Raw genomic sequence first — 24180 nt, 5'->3', positions numbered from 1 at the left:
CTGTTTTGAGCGTCACCAGGCACTCTTCGATCTATAATCTCATTGACCTGGGTTGAACTGTCTTCAATGATGAGTAACTGAACCCCAATGACCAACGAAGGCGTGTCTAGAGACGCCCCAGACAGCGGTGGGACACCAACCCGACTGTCTACATCTACATCTATGTGATTACTCTGCTATTCACAATTAAGTGCCTGGCAGACGGTTCAATGAACCACCTTCAAGCTGCCTCTCTACCGACCCACTCTCGGAAGGCACGCGGGCAAAACGAGCACTTAAATTTTTCTCTTATTTTATCGTGATGATAATTTCTCCCTATGTAGGTGGGTGCCAACAGAATGTTTTCGCAATCGGAGGAGAAAACTGGTGATTGAAATTTCCTGAGAATATCCCGTCGCAATGAAAAACGCCTTTGTTTTAATGATTGCCACTCCAACTCACGTATCATGTCTGTGACACTATCTCCCCTATTTCGCGATAATACAAAACGAGTTGCCCTTCTTTGTATTTTTTTGATGTCATTCGTTAGTCCCACCTGATGCGGATCCCACACCGCATAGCAGTACTCCAGAATAGGGCGGAATAGCGTGTTGTAAGCAGTCTCTTTAGTAGACTTGTTGCACCTTCTAAGGGTTCTGCCAATGAATCGCAGTCTTTGGTTTGTCGTCCGCCACATGGCCCATAAACAGGAGTGATGGTCTGGGGTGCCATTTCATTTCATAGAAGCTCCCCTTTGGCTGTGGTCCTCTGCACACTTACAGCACAGCGTTACGTCGAGGACATACTCAAAAAAATGGTTCAAATGGTTCTGCGCATTATGGGACTTAACTTACGAGGTCAACAGTCCCCTAGAACTTAGAACTACTTAAGCCTAACTAACCTAAGGACATCACACACATCCATGCCCGGGGCAGGATTCGAACCTGCGACAGTAGAGGTCGCGCGGTTCCAGACTGTAGCACCTTGAGCAGCTCGGCCACTCCTTTAAAGGTCTATGGTAATATATTCTAAAATTTTGGAAATTAATTGTGGCTCTCAGCCATTTGTATTGCACTTTGTGTATGTTTTTTTATTATTTTATTGCTACCTTAATTGGATTATTATCTTGTTAAGATTTCTTGTTGGAGGCCTTCAGCCGTGATAGAGTTGCTAAATTACAATAAATGACAATTAGGAGCAGAAACTGACTTCAATCCTTGGCCCTTTCCACAATCCTGTTACCTGTTCTGCCCAGAGGGTTTAGCGGGCGTTTCACATGTATATCACATCTACCGATTTCCGTCCCATTCGGCCTATTTCTTCGTTGTGGGTCGTTTCTCTTTCGCTCTCTTTGACATTGTCTGTCTGTCTCTATCTCAGGTTCGGCTCTTCGATGTAGGCGTATGTGCAGAAACTTTTAAGTTTGGAGATCGCAGCTAAAATGTATCCAAATGCACGACCGTCTGTGTTCTTCTTCGACAATCGATGTGTAATGAGGGCGTGGCTGGGCGGTTGCGGTCCCATCAGCAGCGCACTTACCTGGAGGACAGGTGAGCGTGGGAGGGGATGCTGTAGGTGTAGGCGCTAAGGTGCCGTGTTGTGACAGGTGCGCTGGGCTGGCGCCGGCCCCTCGCGTATAAAGGGCCGACGCCGCCGCCCGTCTCCTCAGACGCCGCTGCGCCCCTCCAGGATTCTGCTCTCCAGTCACCGCCCACCGCTGCAGACCGAGGTGAGCAACTCGTCGCTGGCTGCCCAGCTCACCTATACTTGTCCCGTACGTGGGCTGAACCAAAAAATATTAACACACACCTCTGACGCTCTAGGGCAGGTATCTCCAAACTTTTTAGTCCCCGGGCCACATTGACTCCTCCACAAAGTCATAACGGCCAAGATCTACCAAGTTGGATTAAAGCACCCTAGCACTCCATGATCACCATAATGTAAGGCTAAAGGAAAGATGAAATCGCAAAAATCTAAGGTTGTGGGAATAGCTAGCACTGGAACGAACTACGATTTTAATTTAATTACATAATTTTGCTTGGTGGACTTACCTGACCAAATTCTTTCGTATGCATTTTACAACGTAATGAAAAGAAAGTGAAACCTCGCTTAAGAAGCATCTTCCACAAAGACTGATTACTAAGGCTAGTCAACGAAGTGGTGTCCATTTGAAAGACTTGCACCAGACTCGTGAGTAGAATAAAATGCAAAGAATTTTTTTACTTATAATGTTTTCATCAAACTAGTCTGTTAACCGTTCTTTTTATTCACTATCGCACGGAGAATGGTCTGTCTGTTTATTGTGGATAGCCACAAGTTTAACCACGACCTACCGCTTTGTAAAGATAGAGCTCCGACAATGTCGCGGTGTATTGGTAGCGATAGGCCTCGAAACTCAATTGTTGGCAGTATAGGTACCGAATGGCTCTGAGCACTATGGGGCTTAACATCTTTGGTCATAAGTCCCCTAGAACTTAGAACTGCTTAAACCTAACTAACCTAAGGACGTCACACAACACCCAGTCATCACGAGGCAGAGAAAATCAGTATAGGTACCACCTCATATATTTTGCGGGCCGGATACCGGGGATGTTCTGCCAGCTAACGCGGGCCGGTTTGCCGGCCCTCGCGGGCCGTGGAGACCCCTGCTCTTGGGCAAGGCTGTTTCAGTGAACAACGATTGGAAAAACCCAAAGTACACTTGTAACGCTTACCAGCATACTTCAGTAGGTTATAGTGTGCGGCCTTTCCATTAACTACGCACTCTCTGACGCAGAGTTGCAATATTAAAAGTTTTCGCTGGTTTCGTTGTATAGGGGCTGGGATACGTAGTTGCCGCATTACAGTCCAAATACTGCTGAGTCTACAGTATACGATAATAATACAAACATGAATCGAATGGTCGAAGGTTGCTATCACTCGGCAGTTGCGAATTATGAATGTAACATATAAATTTATAAATGAATGTGTAAACTTATTGCCGGCCGCGGTGGTCTCGCGGTTCTAGGCGCGCAGTCCGGAACCGTGCGACTGCTACGGTCGCAGGTTCGAATCCTGCCTCGGGCATGGATGTGTATGATGTCCTTAGGTTAGTTAGGTTTAAGTAGTTCTAAGTTCTAGGGGATTAATGACCACAGCAGTTGAGTCCCATAGTGCTCAGAGCCAATTGAACCATTTTTTTTTTTTTTTTTTTGTGAACTTATTTGTCCGTCGCTGACATAGAAGACTGCAAACCTTGTTTCCTTCCCGTCTGGGAAGCTGTGCAGTGACTAGAGTACATGTAAAGCTTACTGGGACGGGGTAAATGCTAGCTACAATGAAGTCGATAATTTGATTGTAATATTGGCATTTTAATTTGATATACCCGAAAACTGACAAAGTTTACAAAAAAAATATTAATCTCTTTGTCCACCTACAAACTCCTGAGAATGGTACATTAACAATTTGCAATTACGCGCCCCTATTACCGGCAGCTGCGTCGATAAATACTCATACTCGGCACCTCGCAAGAATAACTACCAGATCAAGAATATTAGGTAAGTTGCTGGAAGTGGTTGTGATTGGCTAGAGCACTCCCAACACGTCTCCAAGCTAACGTACAATCACAAACATAAAACACTTTCGAAGTACTTGGTTTACATATATATTCTATTCCTACGGCTGGACCATAAACACGCTCTAACACACATTATTAGATACGTAAACATATATCAAAGCAATAAGACAAAAGGTAGGCCAGTAGCCTAATGTCGCTGTGCTTTCAATAACACAGTAAATATTTAACCAATTGCTTCGTGAATAGTATATATCGGCTTTAAACTAAGACATAGATGAATAAATATACTTATAAGCATGCTGCTACTGTTTTTTCGTGTAAGTGCGGAGTACTTATGGCCTGACGCGATCGATAGTAACTGGCCACTTTGACCTCCAATAACTCGTGTACTATTCAAGTTAAATGCCTGTAATTTATACCAATTTAGGTTTCACTGGACTTGAATTCGGGAGGACAACGGTTCAATCCCGCGTCCGGCAATCCTGGTTTAGGTTTTCCGTGATTTCCCTAAACCGCTCCAGGCAAATGCCGGGATGGTTCCTTTGAAAGGGCTCGGCCGACTTCCTTCCCATTCCTTCCGTAATCCGATGAGACCGATGACCTTGCTGTTTGGTCGCTTCCCCCAAACCACCCAACCCCAACCCAATTTAGGTTTACACTAATAGCTTTCGACGGAATCGGATGAAGGGTTTCAATTTTGTAAACTCGTTTCTGGGTGTTATTTGTATAATTTACTGTCAGATACTAAATTTTAATCTAATAAATATATTGAAAATCTGATTACATCATCAGAATCGTCGTGCAAATAATAGTAATGTGCGTGTTTCTCTCTGAGGCATCATGATTCATCTGGCTACTATTAATTTCTATACGAACTGTGAAACGTCTGCCATTATGGTTTTACAAAGTCCGCCATCTTTGGCCCTCCCGGTGCACAGCGCCACCAAGGAATTCCCAGCCACGTGCTTGATGGACCACGTGCTCCGGCCGTTGTGGGGCACCACGCGGATGCTAACAGGCTCGGCCCTGCCACGTGGTCGGAGCGGTGGCCGCCAACTCTGTACTTAGAATATTTCCAGGACGCCGCAGCTCGCCCGTCACCTCACAAGTGCTATACTTACACATTTTGTAGCTTTTACAAAATTGGGGCATATTGCCCATTGTAACCGTCGTCAAGCAATCAGAGAAAGTGTTTGCTTTTGTCTACAGCTTTTCTTTTTTTTCCGCCTACTGGCTACCGATTTCGTTACCGTGTACCACCATCGGCCCGTCCCCATGCGAACAGGCGCAGCTCGCTTCCAGAGCAGGTATTAAGGAGGGCGGTTTTATTCAGGATTCCAATACACAATATTATTCCTCACTCTTTTGACTAGAAGATCGAATTTTTCAGCCTAATCTTCGTTCAAATGCGACGGCCTTACGCCACCTTACTGGAGGGCCTGCGTGACACCACTCCATTGATAGATGTTGGAGCCAACCTCTTGCTGCATCAATCACCTCTGTACCATCCGCGTACTGCATCCTGCGGGTCGCATCCTTTATTGGGCCAAACAGATGGGAGTCGGCAGGCGCGACATCCGGTTTGTGGGGTCGATCAGGAAGAATAGTGCCTGGACATGCTCAAAACAGCGGTAGTATACCAGTCTTTCACCCGCCATACGCCTCGGCAACTAGGAGTGATGTTCTGGGGTGCCACTACTGTTCGTATTAGGACCCACTTGGTTACCTTCCGCGGCACCTGCGCAGCGCAGCAGTACGTCGACGATAGTCCAAGCCCGTTTTTTTGCACTTCATGGTAAGCCATCCTGGGCAAGACAATGCCCGCCCACACACAGGAGACTTTCTACTGATTCTCTTCGTACTTGCTCAATCCTACGTTGGACAGCTTGGTTGTCCGATCTCTCCTCAACTGAGAACGTTTGGACCATTATGGGCAGGGCCTTCCAATCATCTCAGGATTCTGTGAGTTCCTCTCGGGTGCGCAGGCTTGTGTGACGACTCACGTTGTCATGGAGAAGGAACAGTTCGTTTATAATTTTGTGGCAACGAACACGCCAAAGTCGTTTCTTCAGTATCCCGAAGGTAGCACAACATACTTCAGACTTGGTCGCTCCACCGTGAGGGTGGATATCGTTTCTTCAATATCCCGAGGGTAGCACAACATACTTCAGACTTGGTCGCTCCACCGTGAGGGCAGATATCAAACAGAATAACTCGTTTAGAGTCCCAGAAGTCTGCCGCCATGACTTTACCGGCTAATGGTACTTTGAACTTTTACTACGGAGGTGATGTGGCGCTATTCCATGGATTACCATTTTGCTTCGGATTCGAAGTGACGAATCCTTGATTCATCTTCTGCGACGATGCTCGACAAAAATGGTCACGATAAGCCTAGTACGTGCAAGCATTCCCCCTCTGATGGTCCTTCGTTGCTCTTTACGGTCTTCTGTTAAAGGCCGAGGAACCCAGCGGGCACACGCCTTTGACCACCCCAACTGGTGGACCAGTGTGTCAGCACCACCACAAGTCCGTCCAGTTGAGCAGCGAGGTTTTTCCTTGTTATCTGGAATGAGGGTGTCCACACAGTCCAGCACCACAGGAATCACAGTTGTACGAGTATTCGGCATGTCTGCACGCGGTAGATGGGACAGGTTTGCGCGACCTACTTGCGATGATGACCAACGCCTCGCCCAACGGCTCACCATGCTTTTGCTCACGACAAGGTCTCGTTGTCATTCTAAAAGCCCCTATGAATATCGGCAATGCTGTGGTTTTCCGCCAAAAGAAACTCAGTGACAGCTCACTCCTAGGAGCACACCTCCGTTACCAGAGTCCCTTTGAAGACTACATACAGCGCCTCCAGCTGTCGGAGCTTCACAAAACTGTAGGGGCTGAAGCGGGAACATTGCACGAAGTCCCACAACAGATTCTGCATTTTCTCAGCCGAAATTAGCTGAGGAAAAAAATGTGCTACGTTACTTATTGAACGCACCTCGTACAAGCAAATTATACGCCACTTGGGAAGGGAGCTGACGACTGCACAAGAGGATATCTATCCTGGCAAGCTGTAGGCAAAATAAAAAAAACTCGACTATAGATTAAAGAAAACTTTGTTTGTATGTGACTTCTACTAAAAATGCAGCAACCATGTTAACATCATGCTAAACAGTCTTTAACGAAAATGTCACGAGTTGTTGTCAACAGGAGGTTAGAAAATGTGGTATATTGCAGTGTGGCGATAAACATTGAATTCTGTTTCTCTCTGATAAGGTAACTAATGTTCGCAGTTAACTGGATAATAGGACTAGAGGCGGCACGTACCGTCACTTGTACCGGTCACACTACAAGACACTTAAATTATGTAATATTGTTCCCTCCAAAATATGTAAAAAAGATTTGAACATAAAAAGGTAAATATAAGAAAATCTTTTCTCATAAACACTAAGGATGCAGTTGTGAATAGAAGACTTATGAATAGAGACCTAAGTTATAAAAAAATAGTTAGCAAGAAGTTGATTGTTTTGAGAAATTAAGCAATTAAGTTTCAATGAAGTCTCAAACAAGAAATTCGTGTTTCAAGCATGTGCAATGTGCTTTCTTATTCAGATAAGTCGTTGTTTTCATATATATCTACAATTAAGAAATATTTTTAAAATAGTAAACTCCGCCCAAAATTTTGTTCTTAACAATTCATCAATGGATACTTAACATCGATTACTTGTAATTGGGTGCACCTAATATGGGTTTGCATTGACTTAACCTGTCGGTGAGTAACTTAACGAAGCTTTACTGCGAAACCTCTCACAAAAACATATTTAAGAGCTCCGAATGATTTACGTGTTCCATACTACGATTTGCATTAACGATTTCTGCGATAATACAGTATAACAATGTCAAAAATTAGTCTCTGATTCAGCACAATATGAAATTAATTTTAGCAAGCATTCAAATAAGCAATGTGAAGGATGACCCTTAATATTTTTACACAACACTGGAACTTAAACAAACGTTAAAAATGGTAAGGGACAGAATTTAACATGGTTTACTATTTTAAATAAGTATTCACACTTGTAACAAATTTTGAAGCTCATTTGCGTTCACGAACATGCTCAGAATCTTGTATGAGTTGTAGTTATCTACATCATCATCTTATTCGTAGAGCTCGTCCCTGAAAAGCATGCGTTACTACTTCTGGCTTATACCAGTGTTTAAATGCACGCTTCCTGACAAAGTTGCCATTAGCGATATTCTTAAATTTGTGATACAGCTGCAATATCTCAATTTATTGTGGAACTATCGATTAATATGAATAAAGCATATCATTTTCCACATTTTGCATGTAACGCCTCTGTCTGTCATCGCCTGTCCTTTATCATTTTAGCAGCTGCGGTCTTCAATTAATTTTTTTGATAGTTTTAAGCTCTTTGCCTTTTATATTCATACTATTATGCCAACAACATCTTTGTCGGTTATTTTAGTCAACGGGCTAATAATTCGAAACCTAAGACCCAAAAATAACTAACTGATTAAACAAATGATTAAAAATTGTTTTTTTTCCATACGTTGTTGTATCCTCGCTGTAGAAATTCCATATTTCCGGGAATAAAAACCTACAACCGAAGATAAAACTTGAGAGAAACGTTTTTGGTTCATCAGAAAAAGTATTTCACATCAACGGAAGTGTACAAATCCGGCATTATTATACGAGTAGTTTCTTTAAAACGGAGAAGATATTTTATTACACAGATAAAGCTCAGACACGGCTAGAATGACGCTAGCTGTACCCTGTATTCATTTGACGACCCATCACCACATGTAGTTACTACAATGTGTGCTTTCTCGTCAAGACTGGTCGCCATTACAACACCCTCCTTTCCATTTCCTATTTCTCTTGAGCAGGAGGTCAGCACACATAGAATGCAGAGTTCCCTTTCAGTTTTCCACCTTTTTTTTAATTTGCCCATTGAGTCATCTCAATAGTTGAATGTCAATTATGACGATGCGAACTTAAGAACACAATACCCAGCCACAAGTCAAGAAAATCTCTGACCCGGCGAGAAACGCACCCGGGCCCCTAGCTTGGCAATCGGTTGTGCTGACCATGCTGCTGCTGAGGCAGACACACACCAACAGTTGTTTGCTGTAGAACGTATTGCGTATTTCGCTTCAGCCAGAGTCGTTCCCACTTTGGCAGCAATGGCGTTTAGCACTAGTAGTAGACGTAGTAGTAGCAAAACCCCGTGTGTAAGTGAATTTAACTGAATCAGAATGAATCGTGAATCAGGCACACCCTTGAGTCTCAGTGCCGAATTTGATGTACGCAACGGATTTACTAACGCTATAAATTATTTAGGTCCTAGCAGTGAATATTAAGGTGGGGAACTCACCTCAAGATTTAAATGCACACTGTGGTTTACTACAAAAACGCATTCGGAATCATAAGGCATTCAAAACAGTTATAAAATCATCAACATTACAGGGCATACTTTCTGATGATAATTACAAAATTAAGATTATCAGTTACTCCATGGGGTGGAGTTGCTTAATAATCTCCCATCTGACTCTGTGAAATGTGTCGCAGCCTGACTATAACATCTACACCTACGTGAGTACTCTTCTATTCTGGTAGAGAACTCAATGAACCACCTTCAAGCTGTCTCTCTACCGTTCCACTCTCGAACGGCACGGAGGAAAAACGATACTGAAATTTTTCTGTGGGAGCCCAGATTTCTCTTATTTTATCGTGATGATCATTTATCCCCATGTAGGTGGGTGCCAACAGAATGTTTTCGCAATCGGAGGAGAAAACTGGTGATGGAAATTTCATGAGAATATCACGTCGCAACGAAAAACGCCTTTGTTTTAATGACTGCCACTCCAATTCACGTATCATGTCCGTGGCACTATCTACTCTATTTCGCGATAATGCAAAACGAGCTGCCCCTCTTTGTACTTTTTCGATGTCATCCGTCAGTCCCACCTGATAAGGATCCCACACCGCACAGCAATACTCCAGAATAGGGCGGACAAGCGTGGTGTAAGCAGTCTCTTTAGTAGACAGTCTCTTTAGTAGATCTGTTGCATCTTCTAAGTGTTATGCTAATAAATCGCAGTCTTTGGTTTCCTCTACCCACAATATTATCTACGTGATCGTTCCACTTTCGCTTATTTGTAATTGTGATCCCTAAGTATTTAGTTGAATTTACAGCCTTCAGATTTGTGTGACTTTTGAGTAATCAAATTTTAGCTGATTACAATGACTGCTTATCTCAATGAAGAAGCGAAGAATCCCAAAGATGTGAGGATGCACTGACGAACATGTGGCAGTGAAACCTATCACGAATCTGCACTACAGACTTTTGCTCGTCGTTCACCATAATTTTCAATATGATACGGGCAAAATGGAGGAAGCACCTCTCCTCGCTGTCGCGAAGTTCGGCGCAACGAACGGTCAGCGCTCTTCCAGCTGAGGGATCAGCCTGCAGAGCGTCGATCTGTTCACCTCCAAACCTCGAGACGAATTCCAAACCTTTCAAGTCCGTAAAAAGTTGCTTTCTCCATCTCCCTGCCAACAAAAACGCGACCAACATTTCTCTCGAAAGTTACGACAGCGCGACAATGGCGTAATTGTCTCTTTACTAAAATATCCCGCCAAGAAAGACAAAACGTCGAGAAGCCAATGAACTGAATTTCCTCCCCTCTTCTCCAAAAAAGCCAAAGGCTTTGGTGTAATGCTAATACCAATTCTCGTCAGGTCGCTGAAGTAACGCGCTGTCGGGTTTGGCTAGCACTTGGATGGGCGACCATTAGGGTCTGCTGCGGACTCTTGGAAAGCGGGGTACAGTCAGCCCATCTGAGGCCAATTGAGGAGCTACTTGACTGAGGAGAAGCGGCTCCGGTCATGAAAGCTGACAACGACTGGGAGAGCGGTGTGCTGACCACATGCCCTCTCTATATCCGCATCTGGTGGTGGCTTCCGCTGAGGATAACACTGCGGTCATCAGTACCGTTGCACCTTCGGAGGACTATTCAGACGAAGAGTTTCTATAGAAAACTTCCTGCTAAACGTTCTGTCCTTCTCAAGTCACCTCTATTACACCAATCGGTGCTCTCACAGCCACCGGCTAGCCTCGTATGACAGGTGCTGAGAGATGTTAAAAAACTGTCCACAAGGCTAGTAGCTGGCTCTCTTGCAACTTCTGAACCTTTAGTAGGTCAGAGCTGTTTTGCCATGTCTTTGGAAAGTTGAGAGATGGTTTTTTGCTGAAGCATTTCTCTTAACATGATCCTTGCACCTACCAACCCCCGACAGAATTCATCCTCCAGCACGAATGCTTTCATCTCGACCTTCCGCAATGGATCTTTGCTATAAACTGCACAACAGCCCCTACACCAAATCATCGTTTCGTTAAGTGACTTCTCCCTCGACCAAGCGAGGGTTTCCTCTAGTTCTGTGAAAGACTGTCTGTCCTCAGCTCGCGGGGGATCATTTCGCCAAACTTCGCGAAACGTTACTCGTCTCATACTCACACTTCCAACGTATCTAAGCAGTCTTTCGTGGTATAGAATATATTGCTTAACAAGTTCACCTACACTGGTTCTCGTAAACAATAAAGTCACAAAAATAAGAATAATTCAAAGCATTTGATGGGATTTTTCAAAGCGTACAAAACACTACACAGTAATAATAAAAATAAAATGGACACCAGAAAAAAGATATTATGTCGGAAATAAACACACGTTCGTAATTTAGAAATGCCTTTGTGAGTTTAATGCATAAAATAGTCGTTACCGTAAGGAATTATCCCAAGTAGCAAGCAAGTATATAAAGCCACAGGTAACGCTTGTAATGATAGTGTCTGCGAACCCCTTGGAAAGCGAAAGTCATTTCTTCTTGGCAAGCTGAAAGCTCCATGACGGCGTGGACAGCAATACTGTAACAGCTCCACTCCAGGGAGGATTGTAGGTATGGCCTGTAGAGTTGTGTTGGGAGATCGAATTAACCCTCCACTCTCTGGGATTTTTCATGAGTGGTACAGCGCCGTCCTCTTGCAGGATGAAATCGTAAAATAATCGATCGTAATAAGAACGTGCGTGAACAACGAAGGTGTAACCTTCCGAGACAAGTACAGCCCTAGTTCCACTGGAGAAGTGAAGGTCCAACTAAAGACACGCAACCTCGTACGATGATACATATTTCAAAGGTAGTTGGTTGTGCCTTTTTCCCGTCCATCCAGTTTATGACACACTCTCAAGTCACATTATTATGAACATTCCTAGACGCGCCTTTTAGAATGTATCCGTTATGACATGTGCCGCGTATTTTAGACTCACGAGTAAAGTGTGTGTAGGGGCTGCCGAGCTGAACGATTTAGTTTACCTGGTGCACATCCCAAACACTCGAGCAGTATCCAAGAGTTGGTAGCAATCGTGTACTATATGTAGTCTCCTTTATAGATGAACCACACTTTTCAAAAATTGTCCCAAATACCGAGCCGACCTTCCACCTTCCTTACTATTATCCTTACATGCTAGTTCCTGTTTATATAACTTTTGAACGTCACGCCTAGATATTTAACCGACTTGAATGTGTCAGGCAGCACTCTACTTATCCTGTATTCGAACATTAAGGGTTTATTTTTCCTACTCATCTGCTTAAACTTTGCGAGGTGCCGGGGTGGAAAGAGTTTGTACCTCTTTAATCCAGACGAATTTTGCATGAGGGCGAGACATGCCTCGACCCCCTCCTTATCTACCACTTAATTAATTATGAGCACAAAGGTAACGGAAGAAAATGATGGTGGGCCCTGCTAGTTGGTAAAATAAGGAGTGCACACACAATAATTTAATAAAAATCGTAATCTACTAAAAAAAGGGAACTTTATAACAATAAACAACAGGAAATGGGATTCTGCATATATCTATGAAATGATATGCGAATTAAATGTTACAATGAGATTTATTATACATCAGAACATAAATGCACATGATTATCGACACAAACAGTAGGTTAAAGGATAGTGTATACTGAAATATTATAAGAATAAGAGTTGGCTCGAGAACAAGGGGCTCCTACTCTCTGTGATGCAATAGATTGACGATAATGACTGGAGGTCCTAATGAACCAAATATTAATCTCCCGACTATATAGCAGTATCGCAATTAGTAGTGAGAGCTCAAACGGGATCACATGGAGAAACAAGCAAGGTGGATCTGTAGCAAAACGAGCGCGCCTGCTGCTGAGGGATTCAGCATAAAATTGGTAAGGTCCTACAACGCCGGAGCTGTAAAATACTGTACCAGTACTGAAATCTGCAGCATATCGTCGGTAGGCAGCGTCCTGATGATGTAGGCGCCCACTTCTGCAGTGAAGCAACTCTGTGTCAACCCCTGGCCTCGAAGGCTGCCCAAGAACTCTAAGTTCTTCCGAAAAAGAGCGGCCAAGTCGCAAGACCGTCCGACTCTGACGAAGATCAGATCCTGAATCTCTGTGATGCGATGCAAGAACGAAGCCAGCATTGCCCAACTCCCTATTATCCACAAAAAACGCGAATCAGCATTCAGTTCTGATTCCAAAATTCCCCCACACTGTCCCGGAACATCATTCGCGCCAATAGCGCCCGTTCACTCCCATTTCTACCAGGGCTTTATAACGTCACTTAGCCACAGTTTACCAATCATGTCTCTGCTATTCAGCTGAGGGCACTGAAGCTGCTGTTTGGCCGGCTACAAGAACAACCTGCCTGGACCACCTGCCATCCGGCGCCAGACAGTCGCACCAAGCAGGGCACGGTCCACAAATAATCTCAGAATCAAGAGGACAATACAGTCAGTTGGTGCCAGGAGTCTTCGTTCCGGTCGCGACGGAACGGTAAATACACTCCTGGAAATTGAAATAAGAACACCGTGAATTCATTGTCCCAGGAAGGGGAAACTTTATTGACACATTCCTGGGGTCAGATACATCACATGATCACACTGACAGAACCACAGGCACATAGACACAGGCAACAGAGCATGCACAACGTCGGCACTAGTACAGTGTATATCCACCTTTCGCAGCAATGCAGGCTGCTATTCTCCCATGGAGACGATCGTAGAGATGCTGGATGTAGTCCTGTGGAACGGCTTGCCATGCCATTTCCACCTGGCGCCTCAGTTGGACCAGCGTTCGTGCTGGACGTGCAAACCGCGTGAGACGACGCTTCATAAAGTCCCAAACATGCTCAATGGGGGACAGATCCGGAGATCTTGCTGGCCAGGGTAGTTGACTTACACCTTCTAGAGCACGTTGGGTGGCACGGGCTACATGCGGACGTGCATTGTCCTGTTGGAACAGCAAGTTCCCTTGCCGGTCTAGGAATGGTAGAACGATGGGTTCGATGACGGTTTGGATGTACCGTGCACTATTCAGTGGCCCCTCGACGATCACCAGAGGTGTACGGCCAGTGTAGGAGATCGCTCCCCACACCATGATGCCGGGTGTTGGCCCTGAGTGCCTCGGTCGTATGCAGTCCTGATTGTGGCGCTCACCTGCACGGCGCCAAACACGCATACGACCATCATTGGCACCAAGGCAGAAGCGACTCTCATCGCTGAAGACGACACGTCTCCATTCGTCCCTCCATTCACGCCTGTCGCGACACCACTGGAGGCGGGCTGCACGATGTTGGGGCGTGAGCGGAAGACGGCCTAACGGTGTGCGGGACCGTAGCCCAGCTTCATGGAGACGGTTGCGAATGGTCCTCGCCGATACCCAAGGAGCAACAGTGTCCCTAATTTGCTGGGAAGTGGCGGTGCGGTCCTCTACGGCACTGCGTAGGATCCTACGGTCTTGGCGTGCATCCGTGCGTCGCTGCGGTCCGGTCCCAGGTCGACGGGCACGTGCACCTTCCGCCGACCACTGGCGACAACATCGATGTACTGTGGAGACCTCACGCCCCACGTGTTGAGCAATTCGGCGGTACGTCCACCCCACTATACGCCCTCGCTCAAAGTCCGTCAACTGCACATACGGTTCACGTCCACGCTGTCGCGGCATGCTACCAGTGTTAAAGACTGCGATGGAGCTCCGTATGCCATGCCAAACTGGCTGACACTGACGGCGGCGGTGCACAAATGCTGCACAGCTAGCGCCATTCGACGGCCAACACCGCGGTTCCTGGTGTGTCCGCTGTGCCGTGCGTGTGATCATTGCTTGTACAGCCTTCTCGCAGTGTCCGGAGCAAGTATGGTGGGTCTGACACACCGGTGTCAATGTGTTCTTTTTTCCATTTCCAGGAGTGTATATAAACTGCAGCGACATTCAGACGTCTTGCAGGCCATTTCCCCCTGCACACAATAGGCGAAACTCGACCGATGTCAGTCGTTCCGCCAGGCGCTTAAACCCATTGTACGAAACCTGCAGAATTCAGAGAAGTGCAGCCCCCAACCGGTCCTCCAATGCTTGCCTTGCACAGGCCACCCAGGGAAGTAACCCAACATGCATAGGAATAAAGTGAAAACTATATTCGAGCTCTCAGTACAAATACTCTCATTACAATAACCTTATTCGGTCTGTTACTACCGTGCAATGACATAGAACATAAATAAAATTGATGAAAATGAGAGGCGACATGCAAAAGAGGGCATGGAACCTCTCAACTTATTCCAGAATGAGATTTTCACTCTGATATGAAACTTCTTGGCAGATTAAAACTGTGTGGCCGACCTAGACTCGAACTCGGGACCTTTGCCTTTCGCGGGCAAGTGCTCTACCATCTGAGCTACTGAAGAACGACTCACGCCCGGTGCTCACTGGCAGAAGTCGTGCTGAGGTAGCTCAGTTGGTAGAGCACTTGCCCGCGAAAGGCAAAGGTCCCGAGTTCGAGTGTCGGTCCAGAACACAGTTTTAATCTGCCAGGAAGTTTCATCTCAACTTATTCTTTCCTACATTCAGATCTAGCTGCCATTCATCACACGAACCAGAAATTTTAGATACGTCATCTTGTATTCTCTAACAGCCACTCAACGACGATGCCTTGTCGTATGTCAGAGCATCAGCCGCAGACAGCCGCATACTGCTGATTGTCATGTCCACCAGATCATGTATTTATGTATGTAGAAAATCACAGCGCTTCTATCACACTTCCCTGGGGCACTCCTGATGATACCCTTGTCTCTCATGAATACTTGCCTTCGAGGACAAGATACTGAGTTCTGTTGTCTAAGAAGTCTTCGAGCCACTCAGTATCTGGGAACCTATTCTGTATTCTCTTTCCTTCGGTAACAGTCTGCAGTGGGGCACCGTGGCAAATGCTTTTCGGAAATTTAGGAATCTACTTGTTGCCCTTCACCCATAGTTCGCAGGAAGCATGTGAGAATAGGACAATTTGAGTTTCGCACGAGCGATGCTTTCTAAAACAGTGTTTTTTCGTGAGCAGAAGCTTTTCTGTCTCAAGGAAATTTATTATATTCGAACTGAGAATATGTTCAAGAACTCTTTGCAGCTTATCGACGGGTACATTGGTGACAGCTTGAGGAATGTTGTTTTCGAGGTGAGCCAGGGTCCTAGCACGATCGTTGTAAACAAGTGACTTTAGACAGACCCGCAAAAAATATTCACAGGGGGTTAGTTAAATCAGGCGGCCGCGCTGGTCAGTGCAGGTCGCCTCTCAGAAGAGGCGTTCTGGGAGCCGTTGCCGCAAAACAGTCCCTTACACACGCGCTGTGTGTGCTGTGGCATCGTCCTGCTGGCACCACACGTACCCCAGATCCGTCTCATTGAGTACTGACAGGGAACACTACAGAATCATGTGCACATAACGGTCAGAAGTCAACGAAACTACCCTTTTGTTTTCTTCAAAAACCATGGATCAGTATTCCAACTCATGACAGCGGCACCAAACAGATAGTACGCGTTGTGACGTTGTGAATATAGGGGACGCTGACGAAATTGTTTGGGACTATTACGGTTCCAACATCGCATGTTGCGCTTATTTACAGAACCAGAATGAGGAAAATGAACCTCTTCACTGAAGGAAACAAGTGTGTCGAGAAATAAGCCAAGAAGTGCCTTCTCGGGGAACAAAATCGCGTGGATCTGGTTTCTGCGTCAACTACAGAAATTCTTGCGGTAAAATTTTAGTTCTTCATGAACTGTTCGCCTCACAGAACGAGCAGACAACCGAACAGCAGATACGTGTTTACGGGAAGAGCGTTGAGGAGATCGCAAAACAGGAAGCGTTCGTTGTCAATGTTTTAGGGTGACCTTGCTGTTCCTGCCCGCACTTTTTTTTTTCTTCAAAAAATGGTTCAAATGGCCCTGAGCACTATGGGACTTAACTGCTGAGGTCATCAGTCCCCTAGAACTTAGAACTACTTAAACCTAACTAACCTAAGGACATCACACACACCCATGCCCGAGGCAGGATTCGAACCTGCGACCGCAGCGGTCGCGCGGCTCCAGACTGTAGCGCCTAGAACCGCTCGTCCACTCCGGCCCACCTTTTTTCTTCTCACCACATGTTTCCCTGAAGTTGTTTACCGATGAAAAAATCGTCTGCCGCCCACCAACTCGACCATTTGACGCAGTACTGAAGTAGGTGCGAAATGCACCTTGTGTGTTGATGATTGATAGACCGTTAGATAAGTATGCTTTGAAAGCGAAACCGTGCTCCACGTTCGTGCACTCGATGATGCTAGTTAAAGCAAGCGGTCCTATAACTTAAAGCCCCACGCTCTCGAATGTACATACCCCCTTCTTCATCGAAGCAAAAGCGCCAAATTCAAATATGCACGTTGCTTTGCCACATCATGTTTATAAAGATCAGAACAAGAGTGGTACCATCATACTTCAACGAGACAATGTTGAAGACAGAAGTCCCCGCGGAATACCGTGGCCGGCAGATGCACAGACGGCAGGGTAACGTGGGAAATGTGGCAGTGGTGGGGGTTATGGGTAGACGCTGTATGCCGAGCGGTGGAAGGGAAGAGCTGTTCTAAACTGAAGCCTACGCTCAAGTTTTTGTAAATATTAAGTGGAGCCCCTCCACACCCTCACTTGCGTAGTGACAATTCAAGAAGATCTATCACCCCCGTTTCGGTTAGTACCTAAAAAGAATTCCTCTGAAAACGCAGCGACTTATTTTGGCTTGGCTTGTTAACTATTAGTAACTTTCAGACAAGCGTCACAAATGGCGTATTTTGAGTGAAACCTACACATTTCTCTCGGTGCCATATTGCAGTTCGCGTCTTTGGCCAAAACACAGCGGAGTTTACAAAAAAATGTATGTTAACTCGTAAGGGACCAAACTGCTGAGCTCATCGGTCCCTAGGCTTACACGCTACTTAAACTTACTTAAGCTTAAGAACAACACACACACCCATGCCCGAGGGAGGACTAGAACCTCCAACGGAAGGGGCCGTGCAATCCGTAACATGGCGCCTCAAACCGCACGGCAGAGTTTATACAGTGTAACCTTAGTAACATGTTGTGCAGACACAACTGTGAGAGAATTCTGAAACAGTGGTTTGTTCAGTTTATTAAGCGAGGAACTAAGAGAAAGTAAGATCACTAACTTTTGAAAAGGCGTATAGTCGGTACAAAATGAACATGAAATGACTTCACTCATGTTGTTCCAAAACCCATGGCATTTCTCGTGTCACCAGCTATCACTCGCTCCTAAAAATTACATTCTTTCATTGAAAAAGTCTGTAAATGTACATGTCGTGTGACTAGGGTCTATCATCGGGTAGACCGTTCGCCGGATGCAAGTCTTTCGATTTGAAGCCACGTCGGCGATTCGTGCGTCGATAGGGATGAAATGACGATGATTAGGACAACACAACACCCAGTCCCTTTTTTTTCCATTTTGTTCGATATTGATCGTTGTGTTTGTTCGTTGCGGACGTCACATGACATCCGGTTAAGTTCATTTGTTGATAGTTTCACTCTTTTTTTTTTTATTACGGAGGCCTACTAGCTCTCTGACCGAACAAGCCATTTTTGAAACATAGAGAATGTTGTGGATATTTCACTCTGGCTTTATCACTGACGCAGCATGATCCCAAATGAGTGTGCTCCATCGGATTAGTTTTCTCGAGATTGGTGACAATTAGGACCCCCACCCAAATCTAAAGAAAAATTCTATATGTTAACTAAATGTCATACGCAGTAACATATTATGTAATATACGCAAAACGCAAAATTATAGCGACCCTTATTTCTCATTGTAAACTTTTTCGAATTTCGTGCAGTGTGTTACTTCCAGTTAAATATCACAATAACAGTGACCACTAACGAAATGATGGGCATATAAAGCTACAAATAAAGCAAAAATTAAATTTTTTCCGTATAGTTTCTGTAAAATCGAATGAGGAAGATTGCAGAAAGTGCACCTCGACTGTGTCATCGTCGACCGGCCCAAAGGTGACAAACGCTGTTGGTCTCCCCTTCCGAACAAACGTGTGAACGCACCCAGCGCTTTGGACGAAAATTTGTCAATGCGCACCGGCCGTTGTATCATGCGCAGGCACCTCGCTGTCACCGGTGGCGCAGTGGCTAGCACACTGGACTCGCCTACGGGAGGACGACGGTTCAATCCCGCGTCCGACCGTAATGATTTAGGTTTTCCGAGATTTCCCTAAATAGCTCCAGGCAAATGCCGGGATGGTTCCTTTGAAAGGGCACGGCTGCCTTCCTTCCCAGTTCTTTATTAATCCGATGAGACCGATGACCTCGCAGTTTGGCCTCTTCCCCCAAACAACCTAACCCCACCCTCGCTGTCAAGGACGAAGTACCGTGTTCCATTACTTAAAAAGTCTTCGAACCACTCACATATCTGAGAATCTCTTCCGAAACTCTCACTTTTGTTGACAGTCTGCAGCTTTCCGGAAATCTAATAATATTCACTTTGCCCGTTGTCCTTCATCCGTGGTTTGCAGGATATCAGGTGAGAAAAGACTAGCTGAGTTTCGCACGTGCGATGGTTTCTAAATGCTTGCTTCCCGCCGGAAAAGTATAGACAGCTACACGACGTGGTAGAAAAATGAGAGGATTTAGATATAGAAAAAGGAGGCCGATGATTATATTGTAATGAATTTTTAATAACAACAATGAAATCCTTGCGTAGTGCCATTTCCCGTACTGTCCATTTTGTCTTATAGATGGCCACCATTGTTACGGTGGCAAACACACTGCGATGTAAACAGCTGATGTTACGTTCACGCATTCGTGTAATAATATTTCTGCACGAACGGTGTATTTCATTTCCGAAATTATGTGTAGACATCTAGCACGTTTCAGGAACCCCAAAAAGAAGAAATAACCGACCGGTAAGTTGGTAAATTTGGGAGGTAACAAAATGTCCCCATTCCTTGAAATGACGTTGTTATCAAACAATGTGTGCACTGCTGCCATTGAAATTTCAGCACAATGAGACATTGCGCCATCTTGCTGAAACCAACGCTCATTAGCAAGAAACTGTTCGAGGAACGTGTCAGCCATGGCAACCTACCCCTGAGATGTGACTGTGGTGGCTCGTCCACGTTCATCCTAAAAAGTAAAGGGTCGGTTATTCCCACTGACGAGACACCACGCTGTGACATCCCGGCTGTGTGATGTGCGTTGCTGGAGTTCGTGAGGATTTTCTTTGTTTCTTGACGTAACCAGTGAGATGAAAATCTCCCTCGTCACTGACCTACAGTAAATTTAAGAAGTCTTCATTGTTCATAACTGCAATAAACAGTTCAACAGACAGTCATTCGCTTCTCACGACCACTATTAATTTAACTGTTGCACGAACCGTATCTTGTATGATTGCAATTTCAACCGGCCGCTGTGACCGAGCGGTTGTAGGCGCTTCAGTCCGGAACCGAGCTGCTGCTACGGTCGCATGTTCGAATCCTGCCACGGGCATGAATGTCTGTGATGACCTTAGGTTAGTTACGTTTAAGTAATTCTACGTCTAGGGGACTGATGACTTCATAGTGCTAAGTGCCATGTCAACCATTTCATTGCAATTTTAAATCATTTCGTACAATTCTGTACAAACTACAACAGTGCTTTCCCAGAATAGCCTCAATATGTCTCACAGAACGCTTTGGACTGTTGGTTACATTTTACAACTCATCTGTTCGTTCCTGTGAGCGGTAGCTTTTGCGCCTTTTTGGTGATTTCAGCTGAACTGAAGTTCCTGTTGTTTCGAAATTTATCATTCATAACCTGACTGCGTGGGCCGATTGTACAGGAACGTTCCGCCTCTGGTTGAAATGACGACGGTATTTCCTTCTAGCAGCCAGAAACACAACCACCTTCCCCGCTCTAGCGCCGTATCTCAGCAATGGCCAACCTACCTGAAATATAGCGAGTGGTTATAATAAAACTGCGGCTACCCACAGAGGTCCAGTGGAGCTGTAATTATCGTACGAGCAGCGAAACTTGGTACACTACTGGCCATTAGAATTGCAACACCAAGAAGAAATGCAGATGATAAACGGGTATTCATTGGGCAAATATATTATACTAGAACTGACATGTGATTACATTTTCACGCACTTTGGGTGCATAGATACTGAGAAATCTGAACCCAGAACAACCACTTGTAACCAGTGGCATCCCATACCATCACCCCAGGAGATATGCCAGTATGGGGATGACGAATACACGCTTCCAATGTGCGTTCACCGCGATGTCGCCAAACACGGATGCTGTAAACATTACCTGGATTCGTCCGAAAAAATGACGTTTTGCCATTCGTGCACCCAGGTTCGCCGTTGAGTACACCATCGCAGGCGCTCCTGTTTGTGATGCAACGGCAAGGGTAAACGCAGCCATGGTTTCCGAGATGATAGTCCATGTTGCTGCATACGTCGTCGAACTGTTCGTGCAGATGGTTGTTGTCTTGCAAACGTCCCCATCTGTTGACTCAGGGATCGAGACGTGGCTGCATGATCCGTTACAGCCATGCGGATAAGATGCCTGTCATGTCGACTGGTAGTGTTACGAGGCCATTGGGATGCAGCACGGCGTTCCGTATTACCCTCTTGAACCCACCGATTTCATATTCTGCTAACAATCATTGTCCTCGACCAACGCGAGCAGCTATGTCGCGATACGATAAACCGCAATCGGGATAGACTACAATCCGACCTTTATCAAAGTCGGAAACGTGATGGTACACATTTCTCTTCCTTACACGAGGCATCACAACAACGTTTTACCAGGCATCGCCGGTCAACTGCTGTTTGTGTATGAGAAATCGGATGGAAACTTTCCTCATGTCAGCACGTTTTAGGTGTCGCCACCGGCGCCAACCTTGTATGAATACTCTGAAAAGCTAATCATTTGCATATCACAGCATCTTCTTCCTGTCGGTTAAATTTCGCGTCTGTAGCACGTCATCTTCGTGGTTTAGCAATTTTAATGGCTAGTAGTGTAGATTTGCTAATGCGTCAATGCGGAACCGATGTACGCTGGAAACCAATTTATTCCAATTTTGGCCACCATTTGCGAATCTGGAGCTGTATACTGTTTGTATGACGTTATCATTTGACAAGCCGTAACTGCTAAATCTGGGTTACTGTTAAGCCGCTTACGTGACTGTGTGTGGCGTGGATTCACAACCACCTCCCGTTCTTGTGAGAAGAGAATAGGCCCGGAGGTCCTGTCTGGTGTACCCTGACGTCCTCGCGTCATCGAGACATCCTTGTACACCATGTGATTCCTATTTTGGAAGAGCGCAAGTGTGTGGAAACCACCATTTTCGTGCAAGACGGCCAACACTTCATTCCGCTCGCCCAGTGAAAGGTCTGCTTAATGTCACCTTTCACGAACGTTTTCCAGGCGCATAGCTTTCAAGATCACCTGATCTGAATCTTTACGACTTTCGACTCTGGTGTTATCTAAAAGAAAGCGTTTTCCAGGGACACTTACGCACAAACTGGTCTGAAGGGTAGTAAACAAATATCACCTTGCTTATATTCCACCGCTACTGCTGGGACCAACTGTTGATCATGTCATTCTACGGATGCAGCGTTTCGTCGTCTCCGGTGCTTACTTTAAATGAACTGTGTAATCGGTGGTTTATAATAAAACTCATAAGTAATGAGGAGGTATTGAATAGAATTGGAGAGAAGAGAAATTTGTGGCACAACTTGACTACAAGAAGGAATCGGTTGTTAGGGCATGTTCTGAGGCATCAAGGGATCACCAATTTAGTATTAGAGGGTAGCGTGGAGGGTAAAAATCGTAGAGGGAGACTAAGAGATGAATGCACTAAACAGATTCAGAAAGATGTAGGTTGCAGTAGGTACTGAGAGATGAAGAACCTTGCATAAAGTAGCATGCAGAGCTGCATGAAACCAGTCTCTGAACTGAAGACCACACAACAACATAATGAAATCGACATTGTGGCTTTCAAAATGGTTGAAATGGCTCAAACCACTGTGGATTTAACATCTGAGGTCATCAATTCCCTAGACTTTGAACTACTTCAACCTAACTAATCTAAGGACACCACACACATCCATGCCCGAAGCAGGATTCGAACCTGCGACCGCAGCAGCAGCGCGGCTCCGTACTGAAGCTCCTATAACAGCTCTTCCACAGCGGCCGACCATTATGCCTTTCTCACTTGATTTACCTTTTCTGCCCACGTCTCGTCTCTAATCCTTTACATGTGGAAACAATCCTCTATATCTTTCTTTCACGGCGCCGGATTTGTACCTAGTGTCCAAAATTGAAACTAATCCTTTTTTTATTTTTTTTTTATTTTTTTGCTGCTTAAATCGGTTCCGCATTAATGCATTACGATATCTACGATAATTACAACTGACACTAGACCTCTGTCGTACTAACGCGTTAGAGTATCTACGACCACCTGTGGGTACTGTACCTTAAGTATAGCCACCCCGTAGTACACATATTCAGTGTTGTCAAATCCACTTTTAGAGACTGATTAAAACAGCCCGTTTTTCTTTCACCTGTATTTCCTGCCTTTTTCTAAATTTGACGCGCAGCTGTTGGCTTTGAACGCAGTATTCCGGGGTATTGCAGGCCATCATATAACACACAATCTTATAACAACAGTGCCTCCGCAGAACTAAACAGAAAGCAGGGACAGAAACATTTAACGGCGTCTCGGACCGTTTACGGGAGACGGCGTCGTTTGAGAGCGAGGCCGTTTGACCCGTGGCACAAATAAGAGCGGTCGCGGCGGCGGAGTCTGTGAAGGCGGTAGGTTTGGGCGCGGCGTTCACGTTGACGTCGGCGCCGAGTGACGGGCCGGCACGGCGGGCGGTGCTCACAGGCCTCGCAGCCACACACAGAGGCCGCCGACATGTTTTGTTACGGCGAGCTGCGCCGTTCTAAATTTAAGTCCGGCGCGGCGGCGGCGACGCTGAACACAGCGTCATCGCGCTGCACCCAGCTCACGCAATGCGTCACGCGCGTCGTCGTGGCTGGCGGCCAGCCACGTGGCTTTACTGCAGCTGCACGCCTGTCCGCTGCACCGCCCTGTGCGTTTCCCAACAGCCGTCTGCTGGGAATAAACACACTGGCCACCGTAACTCAAGGCGACATTGCAAAGATAACGACAGCTCAGGAAGTTACGAGGCAAACGTGATGAAACTGAGCCGCTGCGTAGGACTTACGAAGAGTGAAAATG

The 24180-nt window shown here is 45.6% G+C and overlaps 1 protein-coding gene across 1 annotated transcript in view; it reads left to right on the top strand.

Moving 5' to 3' along the window:
• The first annotated feature begins 1652 nt into the window (after positions 1 to 1652).
• The window catches only part of LOC126282268 (LIRP), a 210721-nt gene continuing 188193 nt past the window's right edge, over positions 1653 to 24180 (top strand). Inside the window, exon 1 of the mRNA XM_049981879.1 lies at positions 1653 to 1708. The gene's annotated coding sequence lies outside the window, so the exon portion shown is untranslated. The remainder of the gene's footprint in view (positions 1709 to 24180) is intronic.

Source organism: Schistocerca gregaria, chromosome 7 (assembly GCF_023897955.1).
Source record: "Schistocerca gregaria isolate iqSchGreg1 chromosome 7, iqSchGreg1.2, whole genome shotgun sequence".
Lineage (NCBI taxonomy): Eukaryota > Metazoa > Arthropoda > Insecta > Orthoptera > Acrididae > Schistocerca > Schistocerca gregaria.
This window is presented reverse-complemented; position numbering and strand designations above follow the sequence as displayed.